This window comes from Hipposideros armiger, unplaced genomic scaffold (assembly GCF_001890085.2).
Source record: "Hipposideros armiger isolate ML-2016 unplaced genomic scaffold, ASM189008v1 scaffold_21, whole genome shotgun sequence".
Lineage (NCBI taxonomy): Eukaryota > Metazoa > Chordata > Mammalia > Chiroptera > Hipposideridae > Hipposideros > Hipposideros armiger.
Window position 1 is genome coordinate 6,064,416 of NW_017731371.1, and position 20,122 is coordinate 6,084,537.

At 37.5% G+C, this 20,122-nt stretch overlaps 1 protein-coding gene across 1 annotated transcript in view; it reads right to left on the minus strand.

Moving 5' to 3' along the window:
* The window catches only part of FBN2 (fibrillin 2), a 280,792-nt gene that overhangs the window by 134,432 nt on the left and 126,238 nt on the right, over nucleotides 1-20,122 (minus strand). The window lies entirely within an intron of this gene.

Consider the following 20,122-nt stretch of genomic DNA (forward strand, 5'->3'; position numbering starts at 1 on the left):
ACTCTACATCAATTAGGAATTATCCTACTACAACTTTAAAAAAACACCTACAGGGATTATATTTTAAAATATGGAATAGCTACATTTAAAAATAATTTTCACACATTATTTGAACCAATGGAAGGTGGCAAATCCTTTATTTTTTTTCTCTTTGGCTTCAGGAAATGTTTTTGTACTTACATCTGAATACGGGTATATTTGACATTCTGGGAACTAACTTCAAATCTAAAATAATACAGAAACATGGCACAGGGCAAACCTGGGAGGCTTTGGGAGGTGTCCAGTTTTCCTATTGTGCCTCCCGGCACTTATTTAGCTTACTCAATGCTGGGACTAGTCTATTCCCTTGCACATTAATGAAAGGTCTGCTTTCTTTTAAACTTTCCCTAAAGCAGGAAAGCTGGCCATTTATATAAGCTTTAATGTACTTTTCTTCTAGTTCAATAAGCAGAGAGAGGAGGTGGAAAGTCAAACAAAGCTACAATTAGGTACACTGGCAGCTAACTGCTAATACATTTAAAAGGAAATAAGCCATTGTGAGGAAAATCCAGCCGTGGATGCTGGAAGTTGGCTGCCCCCAGCAAAGACTAGTGAATACAGAGACCAATTATACAAGCCTCAAATAGATGATTATTGAAATGTGAATCTGAGCATTTAGTTTCTTTTTAACTGCATCTATTTTTCAGAAATGTATTGATAAAGAAAAAACAACACAGAAAAAAATGATATTGTAAATACAAGAAAAAAACTTTAACCCTCACAATTAAGAAATAGTTGGCAATGCCTTCTTGAATTCCTCTGTTGGTCTATTCATTCTTTTCTTCTCCATTTATTCTGACAAGGCACTCTTGCCTACGAGATGTACCGTGAAATAACTATATGCTTGTGTCTTCTTGGAATGTTCATATTTAAAAAGTTGCCAGATTCAGACATTCTCTGAAATAATATCTTCATTTGAGGCTGAACAGTTAGCCGCTGAAGGCACAGTTGTACAAATCAAAATCTACCAATTCCCCAAGAGAGATCAGAATTCTAACATGAATTGACTACATGAGGAGTGAATATATAATGTGGTGAGTTACCATCAGACTTAATCCATCAAAATGAAACCATATGTGCAAAATTAGGACCTGTTGCATCTTGTGTAGCTATCTTAGTGCAGTGCATCGTAATAAAACTGAACATGGGTTCAGGAGAGAAAGGAAACTACAAGAGCGGGACTGTGATCACCAAATAAATTGATCAATCACGTCTGGATAAGAAAGACCAAAAAGAGAGAGAGAGAGAGAGAGAGAGAGAGAGAGAGAGAGAGAGAGAGAGAGAGAGAGAGAAAGAGAGAGGAGAGCAAAGAGCAAAGTACAGCAACAAGAAGTACAAAAGTGAAAAACCTTTAAAAAACTTGCCTTCTGATTCTCTTACATCTAAAGTTATACCAACAATCAAAGCACTTATGGGGCCCAGAATTGATCCAAACTCTTAAAAATTAGGAACTTAAGTCTTTCATTTAGGCATTAACTCTTATTTCCAGGCATTTCCTTCCATAATAAAGAGCTTCTTTGTGCTCTACTTCCAAATACCCTTCCTGACAACAAAAAGAGTACAAAATTGAAAGATGCTTGACATTTTTCTTTTTTAAGAAAAAAAATCTGGAACATAGAAGAACACATGGAATGATATTAAATTTGTGGTTTCTGCATTAAATATTTTATTGTACAAAAGGTCCATGTTTCGCAATTCTCCTTAGAATAGAAACTTGAAAAGTTTTGCTTCAAAATAATTGTATGTAAAAGGCTCTCAATAAAGTATTTAAAAATTCTATATGAAAAATAAGAATGTTTTCCATTTATTTTTGGGCTAGACTTAGCCCCAGATTTAAAAAATTAAGATGTTTGGTGCTTTTTTCTTTTTTTTTACTGCATTTCAGTGTAGTCATGCCCAATATTTATCCATCAATTTAAATTTAAATTTAGCATTAACATTTATCTTCAGAAGGATGTATGCATTTAGCTCTTTTGTAGTATTAGTTCTTCAAGACCATATGTCATAATCAGATTTGGAAGTATCATCTCTCAGATATAAAGTGTGTATTGCCCGAGTGTAACAAGTGCATCCAAATCTATTTGGGGGTAAAAGGCAGTCTTAACAATGCAAATTGTTTTCTTTCATGCTCTGCACACCTAATGTGCCTCGACCCACCTACCTCCCCTTGAGAATTTTTTTTTTTTAAAGATTTTTATTGGAGAATTGGAGGGATGGAAACAGCGCTGGGGAATTGGGGAAGGGGAACAGACAAGTTGCTGTCCTTTTGTTCTTCAGTCTAGCTGTGGAGGACGTTGCTTCACTGGCCCAAGTTGGCACCATCATTGCGTTCTTCCCAGGCGAGGCAGATCAGTTGCCAGCTTCTGGATGGCCCCTCACTGCGGCTGCTGGCCGCTCACGCTGGCTGCTGGCCGCTGGCTACATACAGTAGCCCATGGCAACCTACTGCCACAGTGGCTGCAGCCTACGCCGTCACCGGCGACTCACAGTAGCCCAGCTCCAGGTTGAGCTGTTGTTCAGCATCTTAGCTGTGGAGGGCAGTGTCACTGGCCCTCATATGTGGGATCCGAACCAGGGCCCTCTGGCGTCCCAAGCCAGTTCTTAACTATCGCACCACTCGGCCGGCCCTCCTTGAGAAATTTTTAACAAGTTTATTTATCATTTTGGAGGCCTTGATTCACAAATATCTGAAAAACTGATCCAAACTGACATAAACCAGAAATTTAATGGCTTGTGTATCTGGAAGTCCAGAGAGGGTCACGGACTTCAGGATTGGTTTAAGCCAGTCTCTTGCTCACTTTGTGTGAGATATGCTCAGCTATGCCCTCTCCTAGACTTTGTTTTCCTTAGGCTGCCTTCCATGATGGGGGCAAAATGGCTGCAGCAGTTTTAGGTTAGACCTCTGACCGGGACACCCAGCAGGAGAAAGGGTGTCTCTTCCTTTTCTCCTAAGAGGGAGAAAAAAATTTTTTTCCAAGGAGCACCAAGCAAATCTCCCCTTTTATCCCAATGTCTTGAATTGAGTCACATGCCAATTTTTGAAGGACTTCTCCAGTAGGAGAATGTGCTGATTGGCATGGGCCCAGAGTTCTGAACCAATTACTGTGACAAGTGGAATGCAGTTAGCTTCAGACTACAAAAAAAACAAAAACAAAAACAAAACATAGCATGGGTGAATGCATCTGAAAATATGGCACAGTTGAAGAATTAAAAGTATACCAAAATGGCTAGGAAACTGATAGACTATAAACCTAACTACTTAGCCATGTGCGAATCCTGGGGAGCCTTCCTGAAGACTTCAGCTTTTACTCTGAGGTGATTAGTGATGTCTATGAAGGAGTTTAAGTTAAACAGGAGCATCAGACAAGCAAATCAATATTACAGAAAGACATTCCTTGTGTTTAATGTGGATAGATAATAAATAATCCAGTGATAAATGATGAGAGCTTGAAGTAGGCTTTATGATGAAGAAGAGAACACATATTCAAATAGATATCTACTGGAAGAAATGAACAGGACTTTGCGATTGGATAAATATCTCAGGCTTCTAGCTTGATTGACAAGTGAGGTGATGATACTGATATTAACCGAGGATAGGACCCAGAGGGAAGAACACATTTTGAAGTTAAGCTGAGTTTGGAACTTTTTTAACTTGAGATGTTTGAGAGAAACAGGCAGAAATTCTAACTATACAGCTAAAAAACTGAAACTCAGAAAAGATGTAAGGCATAAAGATGTACATTTGTAGTTTATCACCAGCTCCATGAATTGCATTTTGAAGCTGTAATGATAGATGAGATCCCAAAGAAGACATGTAAGTGAAAAGAGCTGAACTTAAGGAGGGGACTCTGGGAACGGCCACCATCAAACGGAGAGTCCAAGGAAGCCCATATAGGAGGCTGGGAAAGAAAGATCAGGGAGATAAGAAGAGTATGATGAATGGAGGCTAAAGGAGAGCACTGTCAAAAAGGAGAGGGTTTTAAATGTGCCCTGGAAGGGTAAAGAAAGAGAAGGACTGGAAAGTGTTAGGTAATTTGAAGAGGCTGAACACAGGTTTTTTTGAGAAAGAAAACTAGATCTAAGCAAAACCATCTGACAGATTTCTGACTGCCAAACCACATAACCTCATATTTGTCAACCAACATTTACAACATTTACTGTAAATCTTACTCTAAGCAGAATATAATGAATAATTTGGTAAGTAGTGCTAAGTGTGATCTCAGATATCACCGAATTCTAAGAACATTGCCCTAGAGATTCTGTCAATTCCAATATGTACATGTCATACATAAAAGCAGTCCATGTAACAATTATGTTACAGAAAACTTAGAACAAATTAAACAAGAAATTTTGTTTTAAAAAATGTGTTCTTACAATATTTTCTTTCCATCCATGCCAAGAAACTATATGGGTTTGGCCTATTCTGTATAATTTTTTTGGTATAAAAAAGTATATTTCTGTTTTACATTGAATTTCTATTCATTAATATACTGTTAGAAACTTAAAAAAATTTATGACTAAATTTTAAATGCAATAAATTGCTAACTATTTCAAGCTTTTACAAGGACAATGGCATTATGAAAATGATAAAATAAGTTGTACTGGAAAATTAGTATTTTCTTTCCCCTTTTCAGATTTTGAAAGCATGGTATGTAGGAATCGTACTCAGAATTTCACTGTACAATATATTTATAAACAGCTTTATTTAAATATAATAATTATGTGGGAATACAATTTTCCCACTTAAAATATAAAATTCAGTGGTTTTTAGAATATGTATAGCGTTGTGGAACTATCACTACAACCTAATCTGAGAACATTTTCATCCCCCCAAAAGTAATTCTATCACACTACCGGTCACTCTCCCTACCTTTCTCCAAGACTTAGGCAGTAATTAATCTATAAATAATAGATCTATAAACTAATAATAACTAATCTATATAGATTTGTCTGTTCTAAACATTTCATATAAATGGATTCAGAAAACATAAGATCTTTCATGACTGGCTTCATTCGCTTAGCCAAATGTTTTCAAGGTCCATCCATGTTGTGACATCTATCAGTACTTCATTCCTTCTAATTGTTGAATAATATTCCACTGTATGGATGTACCACATTTTATTTATCCATTCATCATTTGATGTATATGTGATTTGTTTCCATTTGGGGGCGATGAAGAATAAAGCTGTTATGAACATTTGTGTACTAGTTTTGTGTGGACATATGTTTTCATCTTACTTGGGTAAATACATACCTAGAAGTGAAATCCCTGAGTCATATAGTAACTCTATGTTTAACTTACTAAAGAACTGCCAAATTGTTTTCCAAAATATCTGTAATATTTTACATTCTCACAAGCATCGTATGGAGATTTCAATTTCTCCACATCCCTGCCAACACATATTATCTTTTTTATTTAAAGTAATGGTGTGGGGCCAGCCGAGTGGCGCGATGGTTAAGAACTGGCTTGGGACGCCAGAGGGCCCCGGTTCAGATCCCACATATGAGGGCCAGTGACACTGCCCTCCACAGCTAAGATGCTGAACAACAGCTCAACCTGGAGCTAGGCTGCCGTGAGTCGCCAGCGACGGTGTAGGTTGCAGCACCTGTGGCAGTGGGTTGCCATGGGCTACCGTATGTAGCCAGCAGCCAGCGTGAGTGACCAGCAGCCGCAGTGAGCAGACGTCCAGAAGTCGGCGACTGATCTGCCTCGCCAGGGAAGAGAGCAATGATGGTGCCAACTTTGGCCAGTGAAGCAATGTCCTCCACAACTAGACTGAAGAATAAAAGGACAGCAACTTGTCTGTTCCCCTTCCCCCAATTACCCAGTGCTATTCCCATCCCCCCAATTCCCCAATAAAAAGAATCTTAAAATAAATAAATAAATAAATAAATAAATAAATAAAAATAAAGTAATGGTGTAAAGTGGTATCACACTATAGTTTTGGTTTGCATTTCTTTAATGACTAACGATGTTGAGCATGTTTCCATGAGCTTACTGGCCTCTCATGTATCTTCTTTGGAGAATACCTATTCATTATTTTGCCCAGTTTGTAACTGAGTTGTTTGTCTTTTTATAATTGAGTTGTAAGAGTTCTATATCTAATATATGATTTGCATATGAATTTCCATATTAACCTTAGGAATTGATTGTTAATTTTCACACAAAAAAAACAAGTTGAGGTTTTGACAGGGATTGTGTTGTATCTATAGATCAATTTCGGAAGTACTGCTATCTTAATATTAAGTTTTCTGGTCTATAAACATGGGATGTGTTTCCATTTATTTAGATCTTCTTTCATTTCTTTCAACAAGGTTTTGTGGTTTTAAATATAAAATTCTTTCACTTCCTTTGTTAAATATTCGTAAGCATGTTATTCTTTTTGATCCTATTGTAAGTAAAATTATTTTCTTAGTTTCATTTTCAGAGTGTTCATTGCTAGTGTATGAAAATAGAATTCATTTTTATATATTGATATTGTATACCAGCAACCTGGCTAAACTCATTTATTGGATTGAATAGTTTTTTAGAGGATAACTTCTCCACTTTTTAGTGGATACCTTAATTGTTTTAGTTAATCCCTTATTCACTAAAGGCATGTCCTCTTCAAGTAGGTAATTTTACTTCTTCCTTTCTAAACTGGATACTTTTAATTTCCTTTTCTTGCCTAATTGTCCTAACTAGAATCTCTAGAACAACACTGAATAGAAATTTTGAGTGTGAACATCTGTTTTGCTCTTGATCTTGGCAGAAGCATTCATTCATTCTTTTGCCAGTAAGTATGATGTTAGCTGTCGCTTTTCATAAATGCCCTATTAGATTGAGGATGTTCCTTTCTATTCCTAACTTGTTGATCATTTTTATTATGAAAGGGTGTCAGATTATTTTCAAATGCTTTTTCTGCTTCTAATGAGATGATTTTTTGTTTTTTGTCCTTTATGCTACTTACATATTATTACATTACTTGATTTTAAGATACTGAATGAACCTTGCATTCCTGGAATAAACCTTAACTGACAATGATGCATAGTCCTCTTTGTATGTGGCTGGAATTGGTGTGCTGATATTTTCTTGAGGATATTCACTTCTATATTCATGAGACATATTAATCTATAGTTTTCTTTTCTGCTATTTTCTTTGCCTGGTTTTGGTATCATGGTGACACTGTCCTCAGAGAACGAGTTAGGAAGCATTCCTACCTCCTCTATTTTTGGAAAGAGTTTATGACAGGTTGGTATTAATTTATCTTTGCATGTTTGGTAGACTTGACCATTGAAGCCAACTGGGCCTGCGATTTTCTTTGTTGTGGGAAAATTTTAAATTACTAATTCAATCTCTCTACTTATTAGATCATGTTTATAATGTATTGTTATAATCAACTCAGATTTCTATTTCCTCTGTAGTCAGTTTTGGTAGTTTGTGTTTTTCTAGGAATTTGTCTGTTTTGTCTAAGTTATCCAATTTAGTGGCATAGTGTTTTTCATAGTATTACTTTATAATCACTTCTATGTCAGTAGTAGTGCCCCTTCTTTCATTTTTTATTAATATTTTGAGTCTTCCTTCTTTTTTCTTGTTCAGTCTAAAGGGTTATTGATTTTGTTGATCTTTTCAAACAACCAAGTTGGTTTTGTTAATATTCACTATTGTTTTCTAAGCTCGATTTTACTTATTTCCACCCTAGTATTTATTATTGTCTTCCTTCTTCTTGCTTTGATTTTAGTTTGTCCTTCTTCTTTTATTTGGAAAATTGCGTTACAGACTTGAGTTTTTTCTTTTTTAACATAGGTGATTACAGCTATAGATTTTCCTTTGAGGACTGCTTTAAATGAATTGCACAAATTTTGCATGTTTTGTGGGGTTTTTTTCATTCATCTCAAGTTATTTTCTAATTTCCCTGTGATTCTTCTTTGCACAATTGGTTATTTGGGAGTCTGCTGCTTAATTTCCAAATTTCCTTCTGTTATTGATTTCACTTAATTCCATTGTGGTTGGAGCATATCGTTTGAGTGATTCTTTTTTTGATTTTGATTTCTTTAAAGATTTTATTGGAGAATTGGGGGAGGGGAATAGCGTTGGGGAATCAGGGAAGGGGAACAGACAAGTTGCTGTCCTTTTGTTCTTCAGTCTAGTTGTGGAGGATTTTGCTTCACTGGTCCATGTTGGTATTATCATTGCCCTCTTCCTGTGTAAGGCAGATTGGTCACCGGCCACTGGACAGCCGCTCACGGCAGCTCTTGGCAGCTCCCATCGGCTGCCAGCCGCTCACAGTAGCTTACAGGAGTCCACTGCAGCTCCATTGCAGCCTACGCCGTCGCTGGTGACTCATGGCAGCCCAGCTCCAGGTTGAGCTGTTGTTTACCATCTTAGCTGTAGAGGATGCAGCGTCACTGGCCCATGTGAGATCTGAACCAGGGCTCTGCTGCTCAGAGCTGGTATCCCAAGCCAATTCATTTTCTTTCTTTCCTTCCTTCCTTCCTTCCTTCCTTCCTTCCTTCCTTCCTTCCTTCCTCCCTCCCTCCCTCCCTCCCTCCCTCCCTTTCTCTTTCTTCTTTCTTTCTTTCTTCCTTTCTTTCTTTCTTTCTTTCCTTTCCTTTCTTTCTTTTTTATGTGCACCTTTAATCCAAGCCAATTCTTAACCGAAACACCACTTGGTCAACCCTGATTTCAATTCTTTTACATTTATTGAGCCTTGTTTTATGACCTAGCATATGGTCTATCTGGAGAACATTCTGTGTGGATTTGATAAAAATATATTTTTTCTTTATATTTCTGTGAAATATCATTAATTTATAGTGTTATTTATTGCTCTGTTTCCTTGTTGATCTTCTGCCTAGTCGTTGTATTAATTTTATCCATTAATGAAAGTCGGTTATTGAATGCTCTACTATTATACATAAATTGTCTCTTTTTCCCTTCAATTCTATCAAGTCTTGCTTAATATATTTGGGGATCTGTTGTTAGGGTATATGTATTTTTATAATCATTATAAAACTCTGATGGATTAATTCTTTTATCATTATGAAATGTTCCCATCTCTAGAAACATTTTTTTACTTAAAGTCTATTTTGTCTGATAATAATTTAGCCATTCTAGCTGGTTTTCATTTGCATGATATCTTTTTCCATCTTTTATTAATCTTCAACCTATCTATATTTTTCATTCTAAAATATGTTTCTGCAGACTGCACAACACACTTACTGGTCAAATGTTGTGCTTATGGCCCTTTAGCCAGTTAGAGTTTTATCCTTTACTACTGGATGTGTGTGTGGTTTACAGGCTGCTATCGCTGCACATAATTTCTAACTGCCAGGAATGATTGTGCTATTATTTGTAATCCTGGCCCCCTAGGAGTCACCCCCAGGTCAAGAGTAGCTTAAATTATCCAGTGTTTGGTCAGAAGTTGTGTTTAGGCTCTTTGTGCCAGTGAAGCTTCTGCCTGTGTTGACAGGTCTGTGTGTGGCTTGAGGAATGCTTTCAAGTCTGTCACACAGCCTACTCTGATTACTCCTGAGTGGGTATAGCCTACCCTTCTCAAACGTCCGAGTTGACTGTGATCCTAGGAGGGCTCTTCTGAACTGTCTCTTTCCCTAATTCTCTCGATTAAATCTCTGGCTGTTCTGCTTGAATCTTGGAAAGACTAACCTCCACCTAATTGCTTTCCACCAAAATCTCGACTGTGTTTGACTTTGGACATGGAGTGCCTTAAGATATGGAGTTCTCTAGTCTCAGTTCCAAATAAAGTCGTTCCCTCAGTAAGAGCTGAGGGGCTCTTAATCCTCTGGTCTGCTTTTCCTCTGGACAATCCAGTGATGCTGGGGGTGGAATCTCACTTTACCTAGAGTGATGCCTCTGCTCTGCCAGCAGGTCTTGGGGAAGGAGATTGGCAGGGCCTGTACTCTCAGTGTATCTGTCCCCAAGTGGAACCTCTGCTCTATGAGCAAACCAGAGTTGGGGTGCTTGGATAACCATGATGCTTGGTCTGTTGCACCTGGAGTAGAGCTTCCACCTCTGGATGGGGGCTGGAAGAAAGTCCTCTTTGTTGTTCCCATTTGGATTACAGCTTCTGAAAATGGACTGGTATAGGGGAAGGAAAGAGAAACACTGGGAGCCTGGCTCTCCGGAGGTGAAATCATAGTCGCAAGATGGTAGCTAGGAAAGGAGGTTGACCCCTGCCTTCCTGTCTCCATCCATATGGAGTAGAGCATCCAGGTAGAGCTTCTGGAATATAGGGGTGGGTGGGGGTGGAAAGGGAGCAAGTTGAGGCCCAAACATTGTTCGACTTTTGCTGTTCTTACTAAGATATAGATTTTCATGAATGAATATCTCTCTATTTGCTGTATGCCCTTAGGAGAATTTCAGGGGCTTAAAATTATTGGTGTGTGTGTGTGTGTGTGTGTGCGCGCGCGCGCGTGTGTGTGTGTGTGTGTGTGCACGCGCGCGTGCGTGTGTTTGCGCGTGTGTGTGTGTGTTTCTAAATAAATCTCATCAGTTAAATTCTTATTTTGCTGAAGACAGGATCTATTGAGGTCCTTAGTTCATCATTCTGGAAGCCTTGCCCTCCCATGCCATATGCTTTTTCACTTAATTCAGGTTTTCTAATTTACTATGAATCATGAGCCATTGGAGATCTTACTTACTACATTATTATTATTATCAAAAAAGTTGGTGTGTTATCTTATTCAGACCTGCTAGTTAGCATGCAATTATTTTTATATATATAAATTTATATAATTTGTTGGGAGGTGGGCAGATATAATCCCTAGAATCTTCCTGTGAATTTTTTTCCACAGAGTATAAGAGTATAGATCACGTCTGGTAAGAACAGTTGTGAAATTTCTGAATTATCATTGTTTTACCCTCAGCTCTAACTGGTAAATATTAGCTCTGCTCTATGCCTTGGTCAAGAGTATTTTTATAGAAAATGGTTAAATCAGGCTAAAATTTAAACACATGAAAACTTTAGCTTACTGATTATAATTAACAAACAATAAAAAGGTGTAATTTCTTAAACAAATAACTTGTTTGAAATAATAATGAAAATGCTATTCATTCTTTAAAATTTTCAACTTTCCATCTTTAAATATCAAATAATCAGATTTTAACTGGGCACCTACTATTCATTTATGAACTTGTTAAGTAATTGCTGACTAAAGGCCTTCAGTTTGTCACAGATCATGTATCAATTATACATAATCTCTAACCTCCACGCATTTATAATCTATTAAGTAGATAAATGTAAAACAAGGCCCAACACTAGACAACAAACAATATGCCATCTCAATATTATTACGAGAACCAAGAAAAGATCTTGAGGGACACAGGAGTTGATAAAGAACCCTGAAGAATGGGGTAGAGCTTCAACCTGCAGAGATGGCAGAGGTTGTTCCAGAGAGAGGAACTATTACGAGCCAAAGTATGGAGGTGGCCAATTAAAAAGTATGGATGAGTAATGAGTTTCCCATGAGCTGAGAGTATTCATAAGGGAGTGGAAAAATACAACTAGAAAGTGAGAATGCCATTCTCAAGAACCTGTCCTTACTTTGTAGCAATGAGGAGCAACTGAATCATTAAACAGGGAAAGAGAGTAAGAGTTTTACCTTCGGCAAAGATATCTGCCAATGTCAACATAGGAGAACAGGGCTCGGGTTAAAACAGGGTCAGGGACAGTAGAGGGAATGACATGGTCTAAGCTCCAGTTCCTGAAGGTGGAATGAGAAGAGTAAAGAGTAAATAAAAGGAATGTTCTGAAAGTAAAAGCAAGGATAAGGGAAAGGGGCAGTAAGGTTTCATTATTGAGCTAATTTTAATAAAGTTTGTAAAATAAAGAAAATATATTTTTGAGAAAGCTGATGGTTTCATCAATAACATTTTGAGCTAATAACATCTAGAAAGCAGGTGAATATCCAGGGTGGATCTTTAGAAAGTGATCAGCATCTATGCATAAAGATATTTGAAACCATCAATATGAGTAAGATCATTACATCAGAGAATCTAAAGTGAAGAGAACATGAGAAAAAATGTTAAAGATAGTTACTGAGGGGATATATTCATTTGAAGAAAGAGAAGCAAGTGAAGATAAAAAGAGACTATTGAAAAGTTGTTTAAATTTTAAAGAAGTCAAAATGAGAATTATGGCTCATCAAAAATGCCAGCATCCTAATCCTGGGATCCTGTAAATAGGTCAGTTTACAGGACAAAGGGAAATTAAGATGCTAATCATCTAATTTGGAGATGGACAGATAATCCTGGATTATTTGGTCCTTGGTCCAATGGAATCAAGTGTCCTTAGAAATGAAAGAGGGAGGCAGAAGTGTCACATTGCAAGAGAGATTTGAAGATGCCACACTACTAGCTTTGAAGATGGAAGGGGTCCACATGCCAAGGAATGAGGGCAGCTTCTAGAAGCTGGAAAAGTGGAAAAAAATGGACTGTCCCCTGGACTCTCCAGAAGGAACGCAGTCCTGCTGATTCTTTGTTTTCAGCCCAGTGAGATCCATGTTGGACTTCTTCTCTGCAGAACTGTAAAACTATAAATCTGTGCTGTTTTAAGCCACAATGTTTGTGGTTAATGTTACAGCAGCATTAGGAAACGAATACATCAAGGAACCATATTTAAGAAGAAACAGGTAATCAAGAATGCAAGTGCTGTAAGGGATTCAAGAGAACAAAGACAATTTTATAAAAGAGTAAGAAATAAGTAGGTGGTGAGAAACTTGACATCGCTGGTACAGACTAAGCATTCAGGAAACTTGACAGTGAGCAACGTCAGAAAGAAAAAGTGTAATGAGACGGGCTAAAAAGATGGAGAGAGGTTTTGTGTTAATATGTTTTAGGATGGCCTTGATTGTAGATAAAGAGTCAGGAAAGAGAAGAGATACAAGCTAGAAACGGAACTAATTAATTGCAAGAGTTAGAAGGAGTCTTGAAAGGTGATGGAATTAAGTGCAGAGCTGGAACATTTTGCTCTGGAAAGATGGAAGACATTTCATCAAAGGCAGGAAAAACAGAAAATGATGTAGTAATATAGGGAATCTGAGGTTGAATAAGTTCACATCAAATAGCTTCAGTCTTCTCAACAGAAAAAAACAGAATGCAGAGGTTAAAAATCTTTCATGTGTCTAAGAATCACCTGGACAGCTTATTAAACATGCAGATTTTGACTTCTAGTCAAGATGCTTTGGTACTCCCCCGCCTTCTGTTCTAAACACATAACAGTGACAGATTACATAGAAAAAGAGAAAACAAAAAAATCCAGCTGGTTTCAAAATACAAAATAAACATTTCCTTGGACCAGAAATAGAATCGCAAAGCGGTGAGGACAGCTGAAGCCAGAGGTTTGCTGGACTTCTTCCCCAGGAGCTGCCAGTGGTGGCCAGGAGACAAGATGGTGTGATAAAAATTAAAGTAGGAGAGGTACAGAGGAGAAAAGGGTCAGGAAAGACTTCCACAGGAAAGTGATAGTTAAACTGAGACAGAATAGAGGCCTCCAACAGGCCAAGACAAAATGGAATCCTGTCTTCCCAGCAGAGGAGAGCTCACACACACAGACGAGGAAGCAGGGAGCACAATCTGAGGAACTAAGTAAATCTTAATGTGTCTGAACCACAGAGTACATAGAAAAACATGAGGCTATAGAGGAAAGCAGAGGATGACATACAGGAACTTTATCCTGAGAACAGGGGACTCAATTAGGGGAGTGACAGGACCAAGTTTGTGTTCTAGAAAAATCACGGTGGCTGCAATGCGGAAAAGGAATGCAGTGCTACAAGTAGGAGGCAGGGAGACCTTAAACAAAGTTATCTCATAGTCATCCGGATGAGAGACAATGGTGATGAAGGCAGAAAGAAATGGATGAATTAAAAATATATTCAGGAAGTAGAATCGATTCAAATGTCTAGGAGATTAAAATGGTTGTGTCAGGAAAGGGAGGTATGAGGAGTGGCACCCACATTTATGTCTTAGGCAAGAGAATAGATGGTTGGGCCAACCTCTGAGATGAGAACTGCTGGTAAGGGACATGTAGACTGTGCGTAGTGGAACTAAGGATGCCGCACATGCTGCATTTGAGGTAACTGTGGGACATCCAAAGAATACATGTCCCACAGGCAGCTGAGTACAAAGGTAGGAAACTTGAGAAAAATCTGTGTTCCATTTCTGGGACCCCCACTGCACATAGATGATTCTTTCTGTAGGAAAGGGAAAAGCCCACCCAGTGATCTTGATGAAATTAGTCTTACTTGACTGATGAGGATATGCCCTAGATTACAATGGGTTCTAGATCAAGTCAGAAGAAAGTAGAAAATGACTGTAAATAATGCCACAGTTTATGTGAAGAGGAAGAAAGAGAGGGCAGTGGCCCAAAGGGAGTATGGAAAGAGATGTGTGTGTGTGTGTGTGTGTGTTTTACACACACACACACACACACACACACACACACACACACACACACACACACAAATATTTTTTTAGGATGATAAAAACACCAGGGGCTATACAGAGGATGGAGGCCTTTTGTCTATCATGTAGTATCAATACCTTGTGCTATTTCATGGTTTTCCTATAGAAAGATTATATATTCCTTCTTGGTTCTTCTTTCCTCATTATTGATCTGGGGACGTACATTTAAAATAGTCCCTATGTGTTAACACTAATAGGCACTAAAGAAACTTTTTAATTTAGAGGTTTCTTTTTTTGTCTACATAGGCATAATAATAGCATTTCTTAAAAGGCTACTACTGTAGCAATGTAATGAATAATTCCCTTAGGCCTAAAATCAATACTGCATCTTTCTAAACACTAATTTGGAGTAACTCAGGCATGAAGTAATGGCGGCAAGAGGCAATTCCATCACAGTGCTGCTTTTTTTTTTTAAACATTATAGCAATAGTCGGAAAGCTATTTCTATTTCAAAATACACAAAAGTTACTGATACCATGGTCAAACATTATGAGCTTAAATTTTTGGTCTGCATTACAAAATGATATTCCTTGGGAAGTCTACCTATTTGCCAGCAGTGACTTGTCCTTTCTTTTCTTTTTCTTTTTCCTTATTTTTAATTTACTCAGGGTAGAAACATTTTACTACCCTTTATTAGTCCAAGATAAATAAGACCAAATTATTTACATGTTGTAAAATACTGAAGATCTAAAATGATGGTCTGAGCTTCTGTAACAAAGTACTTTTTACAGTGCGTGGTGAGCTGTTAAAACTATGTCCTCCAGAGTCTGTCTTTCTTCCAAGCCTCCCTGCCTTCTACAATTACCTAAAAAAAAATTAAATGCAAGGAAATTAAATCGAAAGGCTCCCTTAATGTTGGGTAAAACCTACAATTTCAACAACACAAAAATCAGGAAATTCCAAAGTCAAAGTTACTTTAACCATTTGGACTTGGCAAAGATGTAAGAATTTAATATTTTCTGTTCCCATTTTTCTTGCTAAACATCAGTACATTAAGATGTAATCATAAAACCCTCAAGACTTTTTAAATAATTTGATATAATGCAGTAAGAACCTTAATTTAAGAAATCTTGATCTTTTTATCAATACTCTAATGATGCATCAAGTTATTTATTTTGTATCTTCCAAATAAATGGCATTAAATGAAAAAAAGAAATCTGTACTAGGTTCCATCATAAAATTATCAAATAAATATTCATTAACTTCTGTATTTTCCATACTTATTACCATAGAAGGAACTAACTCAGTAAAAATGGTACAGTTCATTATTAAGACACAGCCTATGAGCAATTCATATAAAGGAGGTCAATCTTCGAATTGGACCAGTTGTATTTTCTTGGGCTTGGTTGATTTCCTTATTCACCTGACAGGCTACACTGATGTATATAGCCAATTTAGATTCAATAAGTAACCGTACATACACTGAACTGCACAGATATCTATGTATATGCACAAACAGGTTGTGTCCGTGTGGATGTGTGAGTTCAAAGAGGTTACTCCTAAGGCTCAGCCTGTAAAGCACAAACTTTGATAAGTTCAAGGGGGTGATAGAGATGCATAAGTCCAAAAAGTCATCCATTAGCATTCTCTGAGCCAAGTGGCAAATTCAAAATGGTTGACTGGGGCTCACCAAGATGGTGACTGGATGTCACTTGGGTCATACTCTAACTGGGCTATTGCAGTATGGACACATTCACACTGCGTACTTTAATGATTACTTTATGGTACAGAAGAGAACTGTTGCTTATCCATAGGAAATTATCTGGACAATTCTCAAGGACCCAAAACACCTCAGGGGTCTTTATTAAGATTCTGAAAGACCTTCATGTTTGAAATTCCCTTTTCCTTAAATTACACAGAGCCTCAGTTTAATGTTTTATGCAAAAATTAAACTTTTGCTTGTAGACTCAGAACTATAAGTCATGAAGTTAGAAATGTTTTCAAAAGTTTCTTATAAACAGAGAATACATGGTAATGAGTATTTGAAACCACAAGGGTGCAAGCAAAAAAGAACTTGATTATTTCTCCCACTGCCATTTCCCACATTTTCTTTTGACTAGTCATTTCTTGACCATAGGAAATCTCAGGTAACTCCATTAGGTTTTCCTATCCGTGTCAGATGAATAAAATGTTTGCTCAAATCCAGCTCTAATCTCTCATCCAGTTACAGCTTCTCCTCACCCCCAGTCTGAGCCTGCCCCAGCTAGCAGCTATTACGAGTACTTTCAAGGTTGCAATGGGGAGGAGAGATCCTTGTATTGGTGACAAAGATCTTACTTGGTTGGAAGAGAGAGAATCTCACAGACTTTTTCTTCTCAGTCTCCTCTGCTTGTTCTTATCTCCTGGACCTCTAAGCGTTGAAGTGTTCCAGGGCTCAGCCCTTGAACTTCTCTATCAAAATGCTTCCTTCATGATCTCATGTATTTTCATGGTTTTAAATATCAACTATAAGCTGAAGACTCCAAAATTTATATTGTCAGCCTCAACCTTGTCCCTGAATTTGGCTCATATATGCAACTACAAATGTCTGAATGTCTACTAGGTCTCAAATTAACAATATGAAGCTGAGCACCCCCATCTATGCTCTACTCACAAGTGTTCTCCATCTCAGTTAATGGCAACTTCATCCTTTGAGTTCTAAAAACCTTAGAATTACTTGATTCTTTTTGTTTCCTACCCCACAAATGATCTGTCAACAAATTTTGCTGGTTCAACCTTCAAAATACATCTGGAATTCAACGACTTCTCACCGCGTTTACCAATAAATTCCTGTTCTAAGCTATCATCAGATCGCACTTTGATTACTGCAGTAACCTCCTAATTGGTCTCCCTGCTTCCACATTTGTTCCCTTATTATCATTTTACCAGCCACCAGAGTGTACCTTTTAAAACAAAGGCCAGAATATTTCACTCCTCTGCTCAAAACTCTCCAATAGCTCCCATCTTGAGAATTCAAACAAAAGTCCAACGTACTTTCCATGGCCTGCAAAACTCCACAAAATCCGGCCTCAGGCTGCAATTCTAAACCCATCACTTACTAGTTACTCTCTTCTGGCCGCTCTGCTCTAGTCACACTAGCCTCTTTAATGTCTTCCCTGTACCTCAGGTTTGCCCACTTCAGGGCCTCTGCCTGCTGGTTCCCGTCAGGATCCCCCCGCCCCAACACACACACACACACACCACACCCCCGACAGCCATGGTTTGTTCCCCACCTCCTTCACAGCCCCATTAACATTTCATTGGCTCTTGCCCTGTTTTGATTTTTTGATGGCTTTATCACATCTGGCATAGTATAGATTTTACTTGTTTGTTGTCTGCCCCTTGTTTCTACAATATAACCTGCATGAAAGCATGGATTTTTATGTTTTGTTCATTACTCTAGAGAAGTATGCCAGGAACTCAATAAATAGTTTTCTGAATGAATGATTCTGCCATCAGTACCCTCTGGACAAGGCGGCTCCAGAGCCTAATGCTTTTATTGATATTTTGGGAAACCTGTCAATGCTGAAGTCTCTCACCTTTCACATTGATCCCAGAGGTACCTCCTCTATCTGCCCACTTACAACTTTCCCATCAGCCCCAGGTTGCTGATGGTTTATCTCCAGGCTGGGGTCACCACCTCTCCAGGAGTCTGTGTGGCCAGAGCCCTTCCCAAGACCACACAACCCATTTCCTTTCTATGAGGTCCTCACCAGGCAGATGAGAAACACATGTATCCTTTGCCTTTCAAACTCTGGAAATGGAGAACTGAGACTTTACAGAAATAGGTCAGCCCCCCTCACCTCCCAACAATCTAGTTCATAGACAACACATTCCAAAAATGATATTCACTACCATTCTCTTCAGCGTCTTAAAGGATTCTCTCTTTTTACACAGTCTGGAGGTAAGGGACGAATCACTGAAGGCAGAATAATCTTCCCCTTTCTCTTCACCCCCTTCTGCTCTCCCTCATCGCAATCCTACTGTTACAAGTTACGCAAATGATACAGACAGTAGTTATATATAGAATAGTAATATTCCTTAAAAAAAATCACAATGAAATTTTAATTACCTTCTTAAAGAGCACATTGTACATTTTCTTTATGAGATCCACACACTTTCTTGACTCCAGATAGAAATATTAGTATTTAAATACCTAGCCACTAGAAATAGAATATATACACTAGTATACAGGATTTAAATAAAACTGCAACATTATAGTTTGTGGAAAAAAAACATCAAAAATAACAATCTTCCATCTTGAAGCTATAAGGAAAATAAACATACAAGAAATACTTTAGAACATAAAATCAAATTTCAAATAAATGCCAGAATGCTTTACTTCCTGTTTTTCTTTATTAGTTAATTATGAAAAACATTTGTTTCTATCATGGTAAATTAAGGAAAAATATTCCATGTAGGAGGAAAAATCATGATAATCTAATTTGTGAATAGCTGTATTCTATGAGTTTGTTAAGTTGAATTAATTTTCTAAGCCTACAACTAAATATTCACAATATGGTTTTACTAAAGTATTGGATGAGAATTTTTAGCAAACTTCAAATGTTTTCTATTACCAAGTATCTTCAAAGGCTTCAAATCTGTTGTGCTTAGAGCCCAGCAAAACAAGAAAGCAACCTCTGGTGTTTGGTTTTTTTTTTTTTGAAATATCACTGAAAGTACTTTCTTATATGCCTTCATGTTAAAACAGAACCCATTTCTGTCAGGCACAAAGCAAAGGTTTAGAAAAAGTTTGCTTCTATTTTTGTGTCTCTTGAAAAATTAAATTTTAAAAATAACATACAAGACTAACTGCAGTAACATGCACATCGCTTTTTTTCAAGTGCTGTATCCATTCATATCCCACACAGGATACAGGCAGACACACAAAAGTGGAACAACCTGGAATGATGCTAATGACGTTGAGAGAATTTCTTTCTTCTAATTTTAGGAAAGGCTAGGTTTCCAACAGCACTGTAGGTGATAATAGGGAAGATTAGAAAAAGCAATACTATACAGAAGGGTAGGAAGAATAGACAGTGATAACTGAAGGTAAGAAAGTTAGACTTAGAGATAAAGATAACGTAACTAAATTTATTATAACCTTAGCAGGCCATTTCTTTCCCTTTGGAACTCGCTGGCTAACATAATGGTGACTCGGAGCTCTAGTTTGGAGAACACTTATATTTGGAAGTCAAACAGCTTTCTAATAATAATGATAATAATAAATCTTACAATGTCACTTTTCAAATTCTAGTCATTAAACATCTCCGTATCTATTGCTATATCCTTGAATTACCTACATTAATTTTTACTGGAGATATATATAAAATTTTAATATGAGAGGATTTTTAGGGCAGTGAAAATACTTTATATGATACTATAATGATGGATACATGTCAGTTTACATTTGTTCAAATCCATAGAATGTACAACACCAAGAGTGAACCCTAAGATAAACTATGGACTTTGGGTGATTATGATATGTCAATGTAGGTTCACAGCTAAAACAAATGCACCCCTATGGAAGGTGATGCTGGTAACAGGAAAGGCTGTGCGTGTGTGGGAGAAGGGGGTATATGAGAAATCTCTGTACCTTCCTCTCAATTTTGCTGTGATTCTAAAACTGATCCAAAAAAAACTAAG